General features: G+C 42.1%; 1 long non-coding RNA gene across 4 annotated transcripts; it reads left to right on the top strand.

Moving 5' to 3' along the window:
- The first annotated feature begins 1139 nt into the window (after window positions 1-1139).
- Window positions 1140-12791, top strand: LOC107517738. 4 transcript variants are annotated; one of them, XR_004950558.1, is made up of 3 exons: window positions 1140-1839; window positions 9541-9677; window positions 11229-12791. It is a non-coding gene; the product is annotated as an uncharacterized LOC107517738 (long non-coding RNA). The 4 variants fall into 4 exon arrangements; XR_004950559.1 differs by lacking the exon at window positions 11229-12791 and adding an exon at window positions 10911-11202 and having other exon boundaries at window positions 1363-1839; XR_004950560.1 differs by lacking the exon at window positions 11229-12791 and adding an exon at window positions 10876-11202 and having other exon boundaries at window positions 1363-1839.
- The last annotated feature ends 2825 nt before the right edge of the window (window positions 12792-15616 follow it).

The following is a 15616-nucleotide window of genomic DNA, read 5'->3' as shown; positions in this document are numbered from 1 at the left end:
TTCTGCAGCAGTTTCATTTTTATTCCCGTTTAGAGACACAGTGGGTCAGTCTACTGGAAGCATTTGCTCCCTGAAGACAGCACCTATGACTCGTTTTGTCTCCCTGTGTGGCCAGGGCCTACCTAGGGCAAGCAGGTGGTAAGTGTCTGTAAATGCTGGATTGCACAGCATTGCCTGTCTGCCCCTGCTTCCTACTTTGATCTTTAATTTGGTCCAAACAGCTTCTAGAACTAGGAAACAATCATGATTACCAAGAATTAGGCAGGGCAGGGGCAGATGTGATCAGATCATAGCTCCACCACCTTCCCTGGCTCCAAGGGGCTTAAAGAAAATTAAAATACCCAAATTGAAGACTATCATGACTTATCAGATCTAATGTTAGAATCTGATAGGGACTCACATGATTAGGATCTGAACAATAATGAGAACCCGGATAGGACTGGATAGATTTGGAGGTGGGGGCCATGATACGGAGAAATCATGGATACATCACTGTCACCACCAAAGTCGCAGTATTTAGAGCTGGAACTGAGGCTCCTACTGGGCAGCACTGTCCCCAAGCCACCTACATGCTGTGCATGCTCAGGGCTCTCATTTGGCCTCTGTGGACTCCAGGCCAGGCAGCCTTTCATCAGATGGTGGGGTGCATCTTGACTGTAGTGGAATGTTCTGGAAACATAAAACATGCTCAGTTACAATTGTTGATTCCCTGAGGACTAAAATCCCAGAAAAAATAATTTAAACTCTGCCCTCACCTCGCCAAGGGGTCAGATATATACAGATTGTGCAATGAGCTGGAGGCCCCCGGAGGTCAATGTGGAGAGAAAGACAGTAAGGAGGATCCTCTAGAGAAAGTCTACATGAGTGAAGATACTCTAGCAGCGTGAACCAGATCCATCTGAGGCACCTGAATGTTGGAGGACAAAAGGTTCCAAATAGAGCATGAGGCTGAGTCCCTCCATTTCTCACATGGAACCCCTCAACACCTAATCCTGAGTTTCCAGTGTATTCTGGAAATGAGGGGTCTTGGATCTTAAGAAACAAACTGTGTCATTAGAGGTACAACTAATCTGGTGTGGGCATCTTTTCTAAAAGACCTGGAAAACCTTGTCCTGCTGGTCAGGGAGGGAGGCAACTACTAGAGGTCAGTGGTTTTGGTGGAGGGTGGGGGTGGGGTGGGCGGCAGCCTGGCAGCAACCAATAGGCAGAGAGACTAGGCTGACAAGGGCAGCAAGCCTGGAGGACAGGGACAGGAGAATGTACACAAAAAAATGTGACTGCACAGCCAAGTGGTGGCAGAATTAGCTACTTTTGCTGTATAGCATAGTCTAAATTTTATTCAAAGTGTTAGTTTTTATCAGATCTTGAGATCTTTCAGAGCTCAGCCTGTGAGTGGGTTCATTTCTATTTATTTTTCATTAACATTTGCTAGTGGGCCTAGGATGATACCAAAAAATAACAAGAAAAAAAAACATAGACAGAAACCCAGATTCAGAGAAAACAAAAATTACAAATAGAAATACACAGAAAGAGGTACTGAGAGAGCTTGAGAAAAAGGATGAGAGGTAGAGGGAGAGAGAGAGAGAGAGAGACCGGTTAAAACAGTAAAAACGGTATTTTGTGAGATGCTAACTGGGACCCCAAGGATGAAGATCAGGCCATCCTGGATTGAGCCTCCCTGGATTAAGAACTCAAGAGAAATCACAGTTTTATTGTTTTGTTTTTCGGGAGGTTTTGGCTCCTGGTTACGAGTACTGTGTTCTGAGACACTGCCTGAGCTCCCCCTGCTGGCCGCTCTGCAGAATTTCATCATCTAGGCCCAATGTGGAATGGGATTACGTAAGTGTTCCTGAGTTTTGCCCACCCATCTTTTCCCTCCCCTCCCTCCCCCTCCCCTCCCCTCTCCTCCACTACCCTCCCCTCCCCTCCCCTTCCCTTCCCTTTCCTTCTTACCTTTCCCCTTTCTTTCTTTTCTGTTTCTTTTTCCATTTTTTAATTTTCCAAGTTCTTTGTTTCTCTGAAGCCTGATGTCTAATGCTGGGGCTTGAATGCCCTGATGATTGCCACAGTCCTGTCATCCAGTGAGGGCAGTCCTGAGACACCCATCCTAATGAGGGTGCCTGAAGGAGGTTGGCTGAGCGAACATTTATTGAACACGTGCCACATACAAAGTACTGTGGAGAGGCCTGAAGGGAGCTCCATTGGACTTTGGTCTTTTTGCCTCTGAAGTGGCTGCTACCATTAAACTGGCCTCTAGGGCTGGGACGAAGGCACTCCCCTGTCTGGTTCTGACTAACGGGACCAGCCTTCCAAAATAAGTCCTGAGAAAAGCGTGTCAGGGCAACATTGATGATGCACCTCCCTCTTCCTTTTGGTTCTCTTCTCGCCCACCGCCCACTCCACCCTGTTCATCTTCTCTGAATGAAGAAGAGGAATTGCAAAGTGCCAAGCCTGTTTTACTGCTAAGAATAGCCTTTATCCCTGAGAGGAAAGACAGAAGAGCTGTTCTCTCTCCTCTCCTCTTTCGTTTCTTCTTCGTCTTCGTCGTCTTCCTCTTCTTCTTCTTCTTCTTCTTCTTCTTCTTCTTCTTCTTCTTCTTCTTCTTCTTCTTCTTCTTCTCCTCCTCCTCCTCCTCCTCCTCCTCCTCCTCCTCCTCCTCCTCCTCCTCCTCCTCTCTTGCTCTCTGTGATTTTAAAGGGACAGCACCCAGTCACAAGAAGACAGAGCACCCTGTCTTTCCTAAAGTGAGTTCTGAGTCACAAAGGCTGGAGAAGGGCAACATGGGCAGACAGAACGAACATCCAGAGGACCAGGGAAGGAGGTGAGGGAGGAGATGGGAGGGAAATGGGGGGAAGAGAAAGAACAGGGCAAGGAATCTTTGTTGTACCCTGCGCCCTGGCTTCTGCAGCCCCAAGCAGACTGATGGGGTAGTAGGACTCTTGGGGGATGGCCCTGAGGTCAGTGGGAAAGCCAGCTGGGGATCTACGCAGTGGACCCTCCATTCTGGCTGTGCATGGGGATGACCTTGGGGGAGAGGGACAAATTTACAGATGTCTGGCTAGGACGTATATTCACATAAGAATCCCTGTACTTCCCCCTCAGAGGTTAGAAACCTATAGCATCTCTCTAAAAATTAAGTTTTCTTTCATAAAAATGCTGTGTTTCTCTCAGGGCAGAAAGTATAAATGTTTCTAAAACATTAGGTCAGAGGCATAAGGTTATTTTCAAGAACTCTGGGTGAAAACACCAGATAGGAATCTCTTCCCTTTGCTAACCAAAAATTAGACAGATTTTTATAGCTAACTGCAGTAGTGGCTCTCTGGGAAACAGAATCACTTAATCTTTAGTCTCTTGATCTGCCTTTGGCTGCTGTTTCTGTCTCTTATCCTTCTTTCTTCCACTAGCTTCTCTCTTTTTCTGTTATCTCATTCAGACTTTTGCTCACACAGTCCCGTGGTCTCCCCCAGGCTCTGGCTTCCTTCCTCACTCACCTTTCATGTCTCTCCTGGATCTGCTTCCCTAGTCAGGGTCCTGATGTGGAAGGAAGGAGAAAGAAAGTTGCTATCTCTGCTTGGAATTTCCATATGTCTCATGCCCTGCAGAGTTCTAATACAGCAAACAGCTATCCCACAAAACTTGAGAAGAATCACACGAAGTCTTTCTTCACTCAACACTCAGTCTACAAACCACCTCTGGAGAACTACTAGACAGTTAGCCCATAAATTGTATTGTCTCTTATCTCAACGAGCCCACGTCCAGTGCTACCACAAAAAAGTATTTTAGTAACTCATGAGTCAATAGGAGCAAGAGGGCCTTGGTAGGCACTGCCTGAATACAAATCATGATTATCACAAACAAGAGTGGCGCATAAATAACTGACACTGGCCCAATTCTGCTTCTGTTGAATAAAAGGGAAAAAAACCCATACCAAAAAGTAAAAATAAAAGAGAAATTCTCATCAGAAGATGTTATTTCTCTGGATTGCTACAGTTGAACAAATCGTAGCAATTTCCAAAATGCTCCTGGAGAAGAGCTGATTTTACAAGAAACCTGTTCAGCGGCTCCGTGTTGTGGGTCTGAGCTGCCCATGACCAGCAGAGGGCAGACTTCAGTTGCAAACGGAAGCTGCAGAGGGGATGGTGAGCAAAGGGCAATTTAGGATTCCGAGGCTGTCAACTGCTTAGTCCATGCTACCGCACACCATCACGGCCCCGCACCCCACCCCTCCCCCACCTTCCTTCCCGGAGATCACAGTTCAAGATGCCTGCCGGGATACAGGACACTGGATTTTAAGGAATCAGTTCTGAGCAGGGAATGGCATGACTGTAAATGTTTTCTTGTTTTTAAGGTTAAAACCAGGGCAGAAAAGGCTGTTTCTGCATACCCCCTCTGGGTGCTGCAAATTGCACTTCTACTGTGAATCACTGCAGTGACTCATCCCCATCTGGGGCCTACCACAGGCCCTCAAATGTACGTATCGTTTAAAGCGGAGATGTTTGGGCTTTGTATATGATTTGGAAAAGCAGATGCTGTGTCCAGGACTTGGTGAAGAAGTTCCTGCTGTTGGTCATTCCCTTTTGTTTAATAAATATAGAGAAACCTGTTCCCTGGGAAACAGAGATAGGAATGATGACCATTAGAAATGTTTCCTTAAGATCTGAGCCAGCCTTTGCAGCCCACTCCTAGGTATATGCTCAAGATAATCGAAAACATAGATCCACACAAAAACCTGCATGTGAATGTTCATAGCGACATTATTCATCACAGTCAAAAAGCAGAAACAACCCAAGTGTTCGTGGACAGATGAAAAAGTAAACAAACGTGATATGTCCATGCAATTGAATATTATTCAGTCAAAAAAGGATGAATTACTGACACATGTTACGACATGGATGAACCTTGAAAATGTCACATACTTAAGAGAAGATAGTCACAAAGGACTGCATATTGTATGATTCTATTTATTAAAAATATCCAGAATAGACAAATCTACAGAAATAGAAAATAGATTAGTTGTTGCCACTGGCAGGGGGAAGAGAGGAATGGGGAGTGACTGCGAGTGAATGAATAGGTGATTTCCTTTGGGGTGATGAAATTTTATGAAAGTAGAGAGTGGTGACATACAACTCTGCAAATGTACTAAAAGCCACTAAATTGCACACTTTGAAAGGGTGAATTATATCTCAATAAAACTGTTATTAAAACATTTTTTATTTTTTTGATCAGGGCAGATGTTATAGAACATCAAAACAGGAAATAAGGAGAATAAAAGAGAATATTTGACTTCTGGGAGAGCCAGTCTTAGCTCCAAGCAAAAAAAAAAAAAATATTTTGAATGAAAACAGATTTAGTGCAGGCTGAAAATAGAGATAGCCAGGCTCGGTGTAGGAAGCAAAGAGAATTATCCACAAAGCTGAGCTGACCCTACATTTTCTCCAACTGACTGACTTGTAAAGAGCTGACAGCTCTCTGGTTGTGTGGTAACATGGGTGCTACTTCACTCAAGGCAAGAGGGCCGTATTTGTGTTGATATCATGGTGACTTTCTCGTCAGAGGAAAACAAGGGAGAATCGCACTCCTCAGGCCACCGTAACAAGGAAGACTTCCCAAGCTCTCAGGAGCTGGTGAGGAAGGGAGGTGATACTAGTCACCAGCTCAGCTGCCGGGGCCTCGTAGTCACATCTGAGTTCCAGGTATGTTATGCCAACAGAGTCTAGAAACTCCTGCTCTGTTCCTCCTATGGTCTCACAGCACCTTGCAGAGAATGAGCACATGAGAGTCCTTAGCAAATACCTAGAAAAGTGGAGGAATGAAGAAATAGATGAGCACAGAACTGAGAAGACCTAATGAAGTACCCTGGGGTGACTGGACCCACAGCCAAGTTACAGCCTTGGTCAACACATCAGTGGAGAAATATCTGAGTGAGAAAGACAAGGAGGAATGCTTTACTTGCCCACCATTTATCAGGACCGTACATTCACAGACCACGGGGCCTGCCTCGTTGAGTCCCGAAGCATTAAGCAGAGGGAGGTCCCAGGCACTCCTGAGCACGCCCTTCCGGTACAGCATGCTTGATGCACTTTTCATTTCTTACCTTCATCCAATTCCTGGACAGAAACTGGAATACATTAATACACCACTGCGTGCTATAGAGTCATAATTTGTTTCACTTCTAAGATGCATAGTGAGGAAACTCTATGAAAGTATATACCTTTTAAAATTTGTGTTTATTGATTTTAAAAAAAACAGCAACACCTTCCTATTTTGTAATCGTTTATGGTGACTAGGAAAAGCAATGATACTGGAGTGTATTAAAATATTTTCCAGTCCTATATTTTTCTCCAAGTCTGGTCCTTTGGGTAAATGTTACGCATTTTAGGGAATTGGGGACTGTGTCTAACTATGTCTTACAGAACCTGCTTAATTATAGATTCCACCAAGAGCTGGGAACTCAGTAACTAATTATGTAGCCAGAGCTTCAAATGGGTGTTGGAGCCAGAGCTCATAACACTTCCAGTTATGCAGTAAATAAGAGTTAAAAACAACTGGCTAAATACCAATGGTTTGTAATGAATTTTATGAGTTCAGAAGTGAAAGGAATTGGATTTGGCAGTTGGACAGATCAGGATTTAGCACTTGGGTACTTCTTGCAGTTATTCCTTGAGTAAATGTGTGTTGATCACCTACTGTGGGCCAGGCACTGTGTTAGGCATTGACAATAGAAGGAGAGATGAGAAAATCTCTGTCTTTAGGGAGCTGTCAGTTGCTAAACTGTATCTAGATCTGTAAAATGAAAAAAAAAATGATACCTAATTTGAAAGTTGCAGTAAGAATTAAATTGAATAACGTAAGCAAAACGCCTAGGATATTGCATTTTTTAAAAAGTGTTGCTTCCCTTCTCCTTTTATGCACTCTCTTGCTATCGTTTGCTACCATATACTTCTGTCTTCATTTGGACGTGCCTAGTTTAAAGTGAGATCATGTGGGCCACGGCTTTGAATGGAAACCCCAAAGCAAGTCCATTAAACAGATTGTGTTGTAGTTGAGAACATGGGTTTGGCGTCAGAGAGATCTTCATCAGGAATCAACTCTGCCACTTGCTGATTTGGGGCAAGTTATTTAACCTCTCTAAACTTCAGTTTCTTCCTCTTTAAAGTGAGGCTAATAGCTTTGTCTTTGTGGAGCTATTGGGAGATTTAACGAGATATTCTATGTAAAACACATCCCAGTGTCTGGTACGTAATAGGTGCTTGGTAAAAGTTATTATTTGCTTGTCTTAGTCTTAAAATATCAAATTTCAGGGCTGACACTGGTCTTGAACAGCATCATGCAAAACTCCTCATTCTATAGATAAGGAAACTGAATTTTAAAGCGTTTTGGCCAAGTCATACAGTTAGTCAGTGGCAGAACCAGCATCTCTGATTCCTGCCTGTGTTCTTTGTCATACTTTGTTTTGTGTTCAGGGTATGGATTTGACTAGAATATTGGCTTCTGGGAACATTAATGGTATGGGATGGAAAGCCATCTTCTCTCCTTGGGCTTCAGTTTCTTTATGTGTAGTGACAGAGTTGGCTAAATGAATCTACTCAAGGTTCTAAGACACAACGTCTTTCTGAAGATAAGCTAGGAAAAACACAGGTAACCATGAACAACTCCACCTGGCACTTGCTCTGTTTAAACAATTCGGTCAATAGACAAGATTCTCCTCCACACTCTCCCTATGCCTAGCTTCAGAGGTGGCTGCCCTCTCACAGGAGTGATTTTCATATAGCAAATCATAACCTATTAGTGAGTCTTGAAATAAATCAAGTGGGTCAGCACTTAAAAAAAATGAAATAAAGAGAATTAGAAATACCAGAGTGCATCAGAAGTAGTAATGATAAGCATTATTTTGTGAAATCTTTGTTACATATGTCATATGTGTGTATGTTGGAAGGAAGAAAGGAAGAAAAGAAAGAGTGAGAGAATAACAAGGAAATGCAGTGCATTCATAATCATACAACATAGCATTTTGGTTTATGCTCCTACAGACTTTTCATATGCATATGCCATTTATCTTGCCATTTAGAGGACTTCAGGGTAATAAGTGTCACCTAAATGTACAGGATGGATCCTGACCAATGTCTAGTCTCCTGAAGCATGAAAGAAGAGCCTTTGCTTTTCTCTCGATCCGCCTCTCTCCTCCGTCTGACTGTTGTCCTTCAGACTTGGCGACAGAGCTCCTGCTGTTCATGAGCTTGACACAGTGCCAACTGACCCAGTGCACTGGGAAGTTCTGTGTCAAGGTTCTGCTGAATATTGACTTTTAATGACTTTGGTGATTTGATCATTGTGTAGTTTTTGTTGTCGTTGTTGTTGTCATTTGTTTTTAGTTTTTTGTTTTTAATTGAAATCCAGAGAGGTCATGACTTGCCCAAGGTCTCACACTGGGAAGCAGAGTCAGGGGTCTGAAACGTCTTTGCTTCACAGTGTGAGAGCTTTGGTTTGGCCATCTCCATCTGCTGTGCATTTCCGATTCCTTTATTACTGTGCTAATATATTTTATTTTATTTTTTAAAAATAAACTAATTAAACTTGTTCTGGTTAAGAGACCATTCATTTAGCAAATCTCCTTGGATTTTGTGACTGCCACACTGAAAGTCTTAAAAATAAATGTAATAAAAAGCTGCCCTTGGGTCCAGCAGACAAGATAGAATTGGATCCTCTCCAAAGCCAGTATTTACACTTGGATGCCTCTGGCTTTCTCGTTTACTTTAATAAGCTATTTCATGAGGTAACTTTCTCTTTATAGATACTTAAAAAAAAAAAAAAGCGGTGGCGGAGGCGGGGTGCGGAGGGAGATGGTTCTTAGGAGAGAGCAAGAAACTGAAAACCAAGAGGTTTAGACTCTAGTCATGATTCTGCTGGGTAACCTTAGATTAATCACTTCTCTTTGAGCCTCCTCATTTATACAATGTGGTGGGCGGACTGGACTACAGGTCAGTGGGGACTCAGGATTTCCAGGACATATTTTGGGCCATGTTTGGAGATCTGAAGCGAAGGCTCAGAGGCTGGACTCCAGAACCTCGCTGCCTTCTGGACCTCTCCTGCCCCCTTATTCAGAGCAGCTCCTCTCTTATTGGCCTTGCAGGGGGAGAGTCTGCATGAGATTTTATTTAGAAAAAAAAAAAAAAAGGTTCTGTCGTGTTTGTTTGTTTGTTTGTTTTTAGCATTTAAAAATCACCGGAACAGCCAGATGATCTGAAAGAACCTTTTTTGTTCTAACGTTCTATAATTTCCAAGTTCAAAGATTGGGTCCTGATTTTTCTTTTAGAGGTTTCTTTGCTCTTATGGACATGCTCACCCATCACTCCTTAATTATAAATACTTTCTCTACTGACTTTAGCTGACTACTAACTATGTATTATGCCGGCTATAAAGATCCTGGAAATGAGCTTGTGTGGTAATCCTGCCTTAATAGCGTTGCCACCAGCAGGGGGGAACATTTGCAGCATTGCTCATTTGCTGACCAGGGATTTTATTTATTCGTTTAACTTGCAGGCGTTCTGACCATTTTGCAAAAACAGTTCCAGAATCATCCCCAGCCCTGGCTGGCACAGCAGTACCCTCATTTGTATGCTGCTGCTTTGTCTAGAAAAGGCATTCTGCAACTCTGTTCCTAACTGCTCCCCACCGTGGTAAGTAGCTCTGCAAACTGGATCTTGCATCCTCTCCTGCACATTTTATTTTTCTGGCTGTCTGTGCATGCAAAGTTGTCTCTGAATGCCAGTGATCTCTGGCTGCCACTGCAGTTGGTGCTGAGCCAGACTGTATCAGCCCAGTCCTTCCTAGGGTACAGCCCAGTCCTTCCTAGGGTACCCATCCCTTTCTGGTACAGATTTATTTCACACCCATCCCTTTCTGGTACAGTGTGGCTGCTTTGCCCAGAGTGGAGCAAGACCAATCTCCCTTGACAAAGGACTGATTTGGACTTACATCTAAAATTCACTAATGCTAAAAGCAGACAAAGATAGATCAGCATTTTCTACTCACTGTAGGTCAGTAAGGTTCAAGAACTTGCTGCTAGATGTGTAAAACCAGGATATAGAGTGGGGGAGGCAAACGGTGATTTAAGGCCTGTTATGTATCACACCGAGTATTCTTTACCTCGCTTCATTCTTATAATAACTCTCCTCGGTACTCTGTACTCTAACCCCTATTTGTCAGAGGGAGAGATAAGGAAGCAGTGGATATAGGAATTGAACTTGTTCTTTTTGGCACCAAATGCCATGTTCTTTCCCTTCTATCATGCTGTCTTCTTGATGAGCATGCTGACTCATTTGGGAAGTTATGTAAGCTTGTAAATCACACTGAGATTCCCAGATAATGTGACTGCATAAAGAAGAACAAAGTATGGCCATGACAGCTTTGGTGCAGTGGCACCAGTGGAGAGAGGCACTCCACCTCCTGGGAAGGACTATGCAAAACTGTTGAGGAGGGGCTGCACCAGTGAAATCTATAGGACGCAATCATTTGTCCCTCCTCCTCCCAACATGGTTTTAATTACAATCATATGAATAAAGCTATCTATCCATTGAATGCACAAGTAGTTACTCAAAGTCCGACCTAAACTTTGGCCACCAGCAGAAGGTATGCCCAAGGTGCCCAGGATCAGGCGGTTCAGTACCACTTAGACAGTCACCTCCTTCAGAAGAAATAAGCAAGACTGGTCTTTAGCATCATCCACATACCCTTGAATAGAGGAGTATCAGAATCACATTCGCACTTGGGGAAGTTATCACTGGCCTCTGTGTGGGGAGAGGGCAAGAAAAGAGGCAATATAGTAGGTGCTTTTGGTGCCCTGCTCATGTCTCCTTGGTATTCACCACTACGCAGTGAAGGCCTGTGACAATCTTTGTTCTGGCTGGCAGTATATGCAGCTCAACACAGTGTGGACCGGAAGTGCTGGGAAGTTCTTGTCCCTGCAAGCAGCCATCAAGCAACGATGAGTGGAGAGTTGGCAGATAAACACCATAGCAACTTTGCCTGCCAATTGGGACAGCTCTGAGATATATTCTGTACCGACTCCCAGAGCTTCCCCATGGGACAGAGCTCCAGAGTCCTCCAGTGCTGGATAACATGCTCTGTATTTGCTCTGTCACCTCCCTGTCTCACTTCTCAACTCAGGTCCCAGTGTCTCCTGGGATTGCCTTGCAAATAAATTATTTCTACTCAAATTCTTGTCTCAGGTTCTGTTCTTGGGAGAACCCAAATGAAGATCGATCGATATCTCGGTGCAGAGACAGATGATGGGAGCCTGGAAGAAGAGAGCAGAAGTGGGAATGAAGAGGAAGGGATGATGCGAGCAACATGTACCCTGAGATATAGGACTTCAAAACTGGTTAAATAGCATGCCAAAGAGGGGACGGGGAAAGAACTCTAGAAGGACTCTGGGTCTTGAGCTTCAACTCCTGGGTGGATGCTGATGCTTTGAACTGAACTAGGAAATATGTTGTGGGAGTTAAGAAAGTAAATCCAATTTCATGTATGTAGGAGAAAGTGGCATTTGGCTCTGTGATGTCATTTGCAAGAGTGAAAGTACCCCCTTTGCCAAAAGCATCTCCCCAAACTGTTTACCATGTGCTTGAAATTCTATATTACTCATTTCTTTGGCTTGCTTTTTCCAGAATCCTATTTTTAAAATTCTCCTGAGACTATTGATAATTTTGTTATGTGTGATAATAGCATTGTGGTCATGTAGGGGAAAAAAAAACCTCCTTAACTGTTAGAAATTCATTCTGAAGTGTTTATGGGTAAAATGAAACACTGTCAGGAATTGCTTTAAAATAATCCGGGAAAAAGAAAAGTGAAATATATATGTAGGGAGGATAGATAAAATGACACATTGGCAAAATATTAAAATGGTAAAAGCTCAGGTATAGTGAGTACATGGGGTTCATTATATCATTTCATCTACTTTTCTGTGTAGTTGAAATTTTCCATAATAATAATAAAAAAAAGAAGTTACCCTGATATTTTAAAAATGCTTCTGAGAAGATATCATATTCAACTAACTTTAACACTTGTGAAAAAACAACCACAAAAGTGTGTTTGGAACTTTGGTTGGGTTTTATATTTTTAGAATATTTACAAGGAAAGCTAGTCGGTTTCTTTTAAGAAACAGACTTGTTAGGAGCCGATTTTAAAAAAGAAAAGAAACTAGGATTCAGATGTCGAATATTATACGTCCTGTCACACACTGGACCCTTACCACCATTCTCCAGAAAGGACGAAGGCAGCTAACGACGTTCAATCATACCCCGTCAGGGTGGTCCCACCTCACAGTGCTTTGTATACACGATCTTGTTGTGTCGCTGAAACTCCCTCTAGGGATCCATTTCACAGATGAGAAAATTGAAGCTAGAGATGTCAGGTCTTTTGCCCAAACACCACAGGGTGATAAAATACAGGGAGATGGTCTGGGTTTAACTAGCTCCAAAGTCTGCTACATGTCACAGTTTTCTGATTGGCTCACTCCAGGGGCTGGCGTTAGTTCAGTTGGCCATTCAAAGAAATGATCATTTGCAAATGGGCTCCCACTGCATTGATCTTTTGGGAGGTGGGTTGCTTTTGCAAAACAGAATGAATCTAAACCAAGAGAAACTAAGATTGTGTCTTCTTGAGCAGGGATGATAGCACGGTAAGAGTTCATAGACCAAGTAAGGAGTATCAAGGAAGCATGGAGCCCGTTTACCCTTCATGGGATTGACGAGAGGCACCCAAAGCTGGAGGTGGAGCACCTGGAAGAACCAACAGGGGTAAAAAGCAAAGATAAACTGAACGGTAAAAAAGCAAATAACTACATGAGTAAATGTAAAATGTTTAGAAAAGCAGTGTTTATGTAAGTACTTTTTAAAAATCAATTTTCAGGTCAGGCAAGAGATTGTTAAGTAAATTATAATTATTTCTTCTAGTTGCAGTATTATGTATCCACAATATTATAAATATTATTAGCCATAGAAAAGACTATTGAAAATGCTTATTTAAAAACTTGAGTGAAAAAGTAGAATACAGTATATCTATAACACGATTATAATTTCTATAAACATCCTCTGCATGAAAAAAAAGATTGGAAAAAAGAAATATCAAAATCTTGAGATTGTCCTTAGGGTGTAGAAATATGGATTTTTTTATATTTTAATTTTTTATTCCGTTTTTTACTTCCCTATAATGAAACGTATTATATTTAGAATAAAAATAAGTAAAAAAATCAAACAAAGAACTTCCTTTTACTTTTTATCCTTGTTTAATTCAGGGTAATAAAGATGTTTATAGGAATAAAAGAAGTTAAAGATATTTATGATGTCATAATGAGAAGATAAATATAATTTGGTAGAAAATCTGAGAAAGTAATGGTAAGTTAGATCCTAGCTGTCCTCAGTCATATGCACATGAAGCAAACTTTATCACTGGGTCTGCATGAAACACTGTGAGATCTTTTCACTTGAAGATCACTCTAATGACAACAGAACACAGACCACTAGCAATAGGTCTCTCTCTAGACTTCAACAGGTTAAATTCATACACCAACATTTTTAGTTATTAATCTCCTTGGAATTTTTAACAAGTCACAAGATGTGAGACTCTAACTCTTTCAGGGGCCCTCATAGTTTTTCAGGAGCCAGACTGATGCCTCATTTTAGAAAGTCAGAGTCAACCCAGGCAAAAAACGTCAACTGTATCTCTTACCTGGATAGAGACCAACTCTCTAAGATTGTTAAACCAAAAACCATACTGCCTACACTCACCCACAATATCTACAGAGTTCCTTCACAAGGAGAGTGGTTTCTGCTGGCTGACTCTGAAATTGAAATATTGGATATCTGTCATTTAGAAACATGACATTAAGTAGCTTTCCTGAAGAGGCTTTTACAAAAACATAAGAAAAGAAATTTAAAAAGTTCCTTTATAACTCAACCAACACTGGACAGTGTACAGGATCCTGAGCCAGATTCCTCAGGGGATATGTAGAGTAAGAAACAGAACTTTCTCATAAGGGAGAAGGACTGGAAAAAAACCATCACACTGTAATGCCAAGGAGAATAAGAGAAGTAGTCTGCGTATTTAGGGAAGAGAAAAATCACTGCTACTTAAGGGTTTAATGGGAAGGTTTCTAGAAGATGGGGCATTTTAAAGTGGACTTCGATGAACCAAAAATTTCAGTCAGCCACATCAGCAGGAAAAGCACAGGGTGGCATCGATAGAGGAAAGAATATCAAGGAAAGGAAAAGATGAAAAAGAGGACATCACTTTCTGTTCCAAAATTAAGAAAATCCAAGTGGTTCTATGCAGTAAAGGACCCTAGGAGTCATGGCGTGGCCTGTGGCTGCATTCAGTTTTGCTGAGCATAGACTTGTAAGCAGGTGAGAGAGCAGGCAGCTGGGAGTGCTCCCAGAGCAGACTTGGCAGGGGGGCAAAAGAAAAAAAATGATAGAGCCCCTGCTACCTTAGGGATAGGACCAGGGGGAAAAGCATAGATGTTAAAAGGGCGTTGTTAGGGCATTTTGCTTTGTGATGTGCCCCTTCCTCTGTAACCAAACACGATCTTCAGAAAAAATCTACATTACTGGACAAAACTTTTGACTTGAATTTTTAATTTGGGGGTGGGGGTAGGGGATGGGTAATAAGTGTGGACTATGGCCTGGAAGTTAACATGGAATGAAAGCAGAGGCAGTAAGAGGAGTGGCACATTTGGTTATTATACTCACTTTGAAGTAAAGAAAGGCAACTGTCATTTATTCATTCACCCCTGCAATAATGTGCCCAGCACTGTGTTAATGTTGAGATGCGTGGTGAGCCAAGCCTCATGTGGTCCTGATCTTCAAAGGGTCTGCATTCAGGTAGCGGGGTGTGTGTGTGTGGTGGTGGCGGCGAGGGGGGGGGAGGGGAGGGAGGAAGGGTAGGGATTAACTAGATAATAAAAAATGTAAAAGTATGATTGTAATTATTCTTATGAAGGAAAGGTCTACAATGCTATGATAGCTCATAGTGGTTTTCACCTTGTCAGTTAGTTAAGGGCAAATAGAACTGAATGAGTTTTGGAAGATGAATAGGAGTATAGTGTGTCATGTTTATGGCCGAGTGAAGAGTAAGTGCAAAGGCCCTGTAGAAAGAAGCTGAAGAGAGGCCTATGTAGCTGGAGCACAGATAGCAGTGATGAACAAGTAGCCCAGATAGCTGAAGAGACAGATCTTTACGTCATGTATGGGTTTAATTAAGGGTGCTAGGATAATGTATTCTTAAAAATGTCACTCTGACTGCTGTATGGAAAAGAAATAGGAGTGTGGCAAGTGTGAATAAATGTAAGAAAACCAACTAGGAGGCTATTGCTTTCCCTAAGTAAAAGATGATGATAGGGCAGTACTTTATCCTAAGGAAGAAAGCATGACAAAGCCTCAGCTAAGAGGATTAACTTTATATTAAACTGACAATTTGCAAGAAAATGTCACCTTATACTTGTAGAAACTTATTGTTCCTTTCAAGTACAAATATATGCTTATGTAAGTGACTTTAGTAATAAGAACAGATCTGTGCTAAGACTAGGATGAAAAAACTGAAGAAGAGGCATGCAGAATGT

The sequence above is a fragment of the Rousettus aegyptiacus genome, unplaced genomic scaffold (assembly GCF_014176215.1).
Source record: "Rousettus aegyptiacus isolate mRouAeg1 unplaced genomic scaffold, mRouAeg1.p scaffold_m13_p_4, whole genome shotgun sequence".
In the NCBI taxonomy this organism is placed as follows: domain Eukaryota; kingdom Metazoa; phylum Chordata; class Mammalia; order Chiroptera; family Pteropodidae; genus Rousettus; species Rousettus aegyptiacus.
This window is presented reverse-complemented; position numbering and strand designations above follow the sequence as displayed.